The sequence below is a fragment of the Cavia porcellus genome, unplaced genomic scaffold (assembly GCF_034190915.1).
Source record: "Cavia porcellus strain 051 isolate PalLab524CR breed Dunkin Hartley unplaced genomic scaffold, mCavPor4.1 scaffold_8, whole genome shotgun sequence".
In the NCBI taxonomy this organism is placed as follows: Eukaryota; Metazoa; Chordata; class Mammalia; order Rodentia; family Caviidae; genus Cavia; species Cavia porcellus.
Window position 1 is genome coordinate 37053683 of NW_026947491.1, and position 6000 is coordinate 37059682.

Sequence of the window (6000 nt, forward strand, 5' to 3'; positions counted from 1 at the left end):
ACAAGGGACTCTTGTCTAAAACATATAAAGAATTAAAAAAACTCAGACCTCCAAAATTCAAAGATCCAATCCAAAAATGGGCATCTGAGATGAATACGCAATTCTCAGATGAAGAAATGCAAATGGCAAATAAATATATGAAAACATGCTCATCATCATTGGTCATCAGAGAAATGCAAATTAAAACCACACTGAGATTCCATCTCACTCCTGAAAGAATGGCCAGGATCAAGAAAACCAACAACAACAAATGCTGGAGAGGATGTGGGGAAAAAGGAACTCTCCTGCACTGTTGGTGGGAGTGTAGACTGGTACAGCCTTTGTGGAGGTCTGTCTGGAGGTTTCTCAAAAAGTTGGGATTGGAAATCCCATTTATTCCAGCTATTCCACTTCTAGGCATATTCCCAGAAGAACTGAAAGCATCATACCACAGTGATTTATGTGCACCTATGTTTATAGCAGCACAATTTGTAATCGCCAGATCTTGGAAACAACCCAAGTGTCCATCAACTGAGGAATGGATAAAAAAGTTGTGGTATTTCTATACAATGGAATATTATTCAGCTATAAAGAAGGATCACATTGAGATATTTATCAATAAATGGGCGCAACTTGAGACCATACTCATAAGTGAAATAAATCAATCTCACATGTATGAATACCGAATAGTTTCCCTAATGTAAGTAATGATTCAAATATATGAAAATATGTGGCAATCATGATTCCCCATTATGTGGCCTTGAAGCCTTATAAAATTTTCACTTATTAATTAGAAAGGCTTTATTCCGGGCTTCTTGATATGGAAATATTTGAAGCTATAGTATATGAAGTTTTATCCAAATATCTCAAGGAAAAAGACAGACACTATGGTAACTATTATTCTTTTAAAAAATTATTTAGTTATTTCTTATGTTTATTTTAATTAAGGGAAAAATTTAAAAAATTAGGATATATAATAGTAACTCTTTTCGATTTCCTATTAACTTGTTTTGAAGTCCTGTAATGCTCCCACGATCTTGTTTTGACTGATTAGACTCTGTTCCATTCTCGGACCTGATAGTATCAGGTCCGAGGGTATAGGCAACTACTTTGAAGGCAGTAAGATTCACTAAGATGCCCATTCTGGTTTGACTATTGTCTCCTTTGGAAGTCCTGTAATGTTTACAATGTCTAAGTTTTATTGGTCTTGTTCTCTACTGTTTTGTCCAACTTTATAATATCTAATGAGATAGACAAATCTTTTTAAGGAAACAAGAGACAACGTTGATAACTATTGTTAATAACCGTATACTCTGTTCTACATCATGTGCTAAGTCTATCCTTGGTTTTCACTGACAGCTTTGTTCTGCCATATTTGACTTTATTCTCCCCCCCCAAAAAAAGTAATAAGAACTAAGGAGTAATAAAATCTAAAATGTGTAAATTTTGTTGTAAAAAGAGAGGAAGGGGAAAAAAGAGCTCTAACGGATATAACAGCAAGTGTGTATAGGGATGTTGAATAGCTGACTATATTAATGTTTTTGGATCATTGAACACAGCTGTTTGTAGTCTCTCTGTTTGAATGTCTACTTTGTATTCTTTGATACTGTGATTTGAGCAACTATTTCCAAGATGATAATATGTAATCTATTAACAGGTGATTTCTTACTGTTATGCTTTTTTTTGTAGTTCTGTATTATATGTAACCTTACACTGCTTTGTTTTGTTTTGTGTTTTTCTCTTTTTCCTCTTAAATAAAAAAAAAATATGTTATATATTTAGGAGATAGCAAGGAAAACTAGGTACAAAATTAGTAGTGGGAAATGGTGATGGGGAAGATGACATAAATATTCAGTACCTCTATGATATAAATATTAGACAAAAAAGGAGACAAATGAAAGAGGGAGAGGAGAGAAAGAAAAAATGAGAATGAATCAGACATAGGAGAAAGATGCAGATAATAGTAGGCTAGGGGGACCGGGAGAGAATTGTCTCATGCTCTGTAAACCACACTGGGAGAAACCAGGTTTGAATAAGAGAAGCGCACACGCGCGCGTGTACAGACACTCATAAAAGAAACAAAAAAAAAAAAAGGAAAACAATGGAATAAAAGTTTGTGAGTAAAGGCACAGAAGGAGGAAAAAAAGAATTTTTTATATTTCAAATTTTAAAAACTTTAAGTTAAAAGAAAAAACAATACAATCAAAGAATAATAAAGTTTTGTACTGTTTTGGACCAGTGGCTCCTTTCCTCAGCCCAGGGTTAGGAGCAGACCGAGCCGGGACGCTCTCTGTTCACGCAGGAAGTGTAAGGTGCAGTCCGCAGGCGGTGCAGTGGGAGGAGATCCGCTCACGGTGGGAACCGGGCGCTGGTGGAGCTGCAGGTCCTGTGCACGCAGGCTGAGCCCGGCTCTGACCGCGGGAGCCTGGCCAGTGTGCACCGGCCCCTGCCCCTCAGCAGGACTCCTCCTGGTCTGCTCCACAGCTGGGGGCGGTCTCCGTGCCTGGCCCTCCCTCATCCACTCCAGGAACTCGGCAGTGTGAAGCAGGAACCCAGGTGTACACACTCACCCTTCCCCACAGGGTGTCCCTGCGCTGTGCGTCCTTACACCGAGGTTGCTTACCAGCTGTTGATTGCAGCAGGCCACCCTGGAAGTAGGCTCTCACATTTTCTTGCCAGTCCCAACTGCAGCTGACTCCTTAGTGCCGGTGCAGTTCTCCAGTTCCCTGTGAGCAAAACCTCAGTTTCACTTTGCTGCTCAGCTGGTGGCTGGCCAGCTGCTCTCCGTGGTGTTATGTGGTCTTTCCTCTGTGGTACGATCTAGTTCTGCATGACTTAATCTTCTTTGCTTCCCCTCTGTCAGTTCCACTATGGTTCCTGAGTAACCTTCACTCACTTCAGTGCGTCTCGGAGCTGTTGTTCTCCAGACTCTAAGTGCTTTGTTCTGCAGAAGCTGAGTTGCTAGCACTCACTGCTTCACCATTTTGGGGCTCCTATCACCAAGGCTTTTTACTGATGTTTAATTATCACCAAAGTACATGAGTCAGGGTCCTCCAAAAACACTGAACCAATAGGATATATTCTAGAAATTAGGGGAGGATATAAGGAGATTTATTAAAAGAAACTGGCTCGGGGCTGGGGATTTAGCTCAGCGGCATAAGCGCCTGCCTTGCAAGCAGGCAGTCGTGAGTTCGATCCCTGGTACCGGTAAAAACGAAAAAGACAAAAAAAAAAAAAAAAAAAAAAAAGAAACTGGCTCATGAAGTTATAGAGGCCAAGAAGTTCCATGATCTGCAGTGAGTAAACTGGAAAGCCAATGTTATATCCCCAATCCAAAGGGAGGGAAAAAACCAGTGTCCTAATTAGTCAGAAAGGTTCTCTCTTGCTCAGCCTTTTTATTTCTAGTCAGGCCTTCAATTTATTGGATGATGTCTGCTCATTTTAGGGAAGGCAATCTGCTTTAGTCAGCCTGTCATTTCAGAAGTTAACTTCGCCCTTAGACACCCTCACAGACACAGACAGAATGATACTTGACCAAGTCTCTGGCCCAGTCAAGTTGATACATAAAGTTATTCATACTGGGCTTGAATTTCACCTTTTAAAAATTTCTTTTGTCATCATTTGATTAGGTGACCAGAATAGAAAGGCAAAGTGATGTCATTAAGAGGCATAGGCAAGCCAACCAGAAGATTAGTCATTCGCCTCAAGAATTGGAGAATTTCCCCACTGGTCCTTAAAAGAATCTACATCCACTTCTTTGGAAAAGAAAAGGAAAATAATTGGAGAACTGTTTTGAAATTATTGAAACCTATCACTTTAGGGGGCTTTTTTTTTTCTATTCAAAAGTGTTATGTTAAGTAAATCTCATAATTTTAACACACTGGCTCTTCGCATGGACTATTCATCCTTTTTCTCCACTGTACTTGGCCAAGGCAGACACCCACATTTTACCAAGTGTTCTGCATTTTGCTTACTCTTGCTTGGGGTGTGTGGTGAGAGCAGACCACAGTGTAGGAACTGGAGTCCGAGGCCCAGCCCTGAATCACAACTCCACTCCTGTGTAAATGGTGACAAGTGGTTTTACTGCTCTAAGTCTTGATTTTCCTATTTGTAAAATTTAGGACATGGGGAGAAAGCATTTCTCACAGATTGCTGTGAGGATCAAACAAGCTAGTGAAACAGGAAGCTAAGAGGACTTAAACTAGGTTAAGTCACTTGCTGAAAGCCAAGCAACAAACAAGCTACAGAGACAGATTTGAACCCTGCAGTCTGCCTCCGGGGTCCAGGTACATAACCAAGCTGCAGAGCTAACAGGACATTGAAGTAGCTGCCTGATAGCTAACCAGTAGGTGACTGCACTTCTGGTTGATAAGAGGTAAAAGGAAAACAATTGGTTCATCAAAATGGTAAGGCAGTGCACTCCCTGAGATAAGGAAGCAGGATATAGGTGGGGTGTGATGGTGCATACTTGTAATCCCAGCACTCTGGGAAGCTGAGGCAGGAAGGTCTGAGTCTATCTTGAGCATAAGACCCTGTCTCACAACAAAGAATAGAAAAAGGGCCAGGGCTATAGCTCAGTGCAAATGCCCTGAAAGCAAAATGGGTATTCTACCTGCAAACTGACTGAGAACAATACAAGTAACTAGACCAGACCTGCCCAGAGACCCTCCGCACTTAAAGTGTCCTTTGTTCAGGGTCACTCGATCTGTGGAGTAGCCATGTTTGCTGTCCCTAACTAGGTTGCTCTGTCTGTAGAGCAGCCGGCTGTGTTTCTTAAGCTGTAATAAACCTTTCTTCCAACTCTGAAACTGGCCCACATTTGATTTCCAACTAAGACCCTATGCTAGCCAGCATAGTAAGGCATAGTTAAAATATTTTGTACACTTTAATTCATCATGTCAAGACTGACTTGCTGTCATTTTAGGAGCGACCCTGCCTTCTCTCATGGTGTCACATCATGGTTTGCGCTTGAGTTTCCTATTGTTGCTGCAACAAATTACTGCAAATTTAGTGGCTTAAGACAACACAGGTTTATTATTGTTTTTTTTTATTTTATTTTATTTTTTTTTTATTTCTAAGAGTCAAAAGTCCAGAATGGTTATCAATGGTGTCAACAGACGGTTTCCTTCGGAGGCTCCAGGGCAGAGCCTATTTCTTTGGGTGTTTTTTTTTTTTTTTTCAGCTGCTAAAGGTTGCTCACATCGTTTGGCCTATGGCCCCTTTCTCCATACTCCAAGTTAAGTGTCAGACCAAGTCGTCTCACAATGCCGTCTCTTGGTCTCCCTTTGATTATCTTCTGCTTCAAAGGACACTTGTGCTTGCACTGGGGCTAGCAGAAAAATTCATAATCTCCCTGTCCCAAAATCAGTGGATTAGAAGACTTAGTTCTTCTAATCCAGCCTTACTTTCCCTTTGCTTTGAGACCTAGCGTAGCCACGGGTTCTGGGGATAGAACATCAACGTGTATTTGACGGACGTCATGTATTTACCAAATTCCCTTCATGCATTTCTCAGCACACATGCAGATTTGAAATGCTGAGCTTCAACAAAATTCATTATATCTGTCTTCCCTGATGAGTTTGAAGTTAATAAACAAAAGAACATCATAACCGTTTTTTTCAAGTCTTCTCCAAAGAAACTCAAAAATCTATTTAGAAAACTTAAAAAGTCAATAAAGATACTTTTTAAAAAGAAGAAAAATAGTATAATCCAAAGACATGTAGCAACTATTATATTTTAGCACATTTCCTTCAAATGTTTTTTGCAATTTTCTTTACATAATTGAAAGTATATTATATACACAAATGTCTATGCAATTTAACATGATTATATCAATACTTCAATTTTATGAAATCTTGATAAACAAATTTAATGATTGCATAATATTTCATTGCAACAAGGTAATGATTTGCTCAAAAGTTAGTGCTGAATATTTAGTTTGTTCAATGTTTAAAATTATTAAAGATAATGAATGTTGAACATGAATGTTAAACATATTTTTATCATGCATACTTATTAATA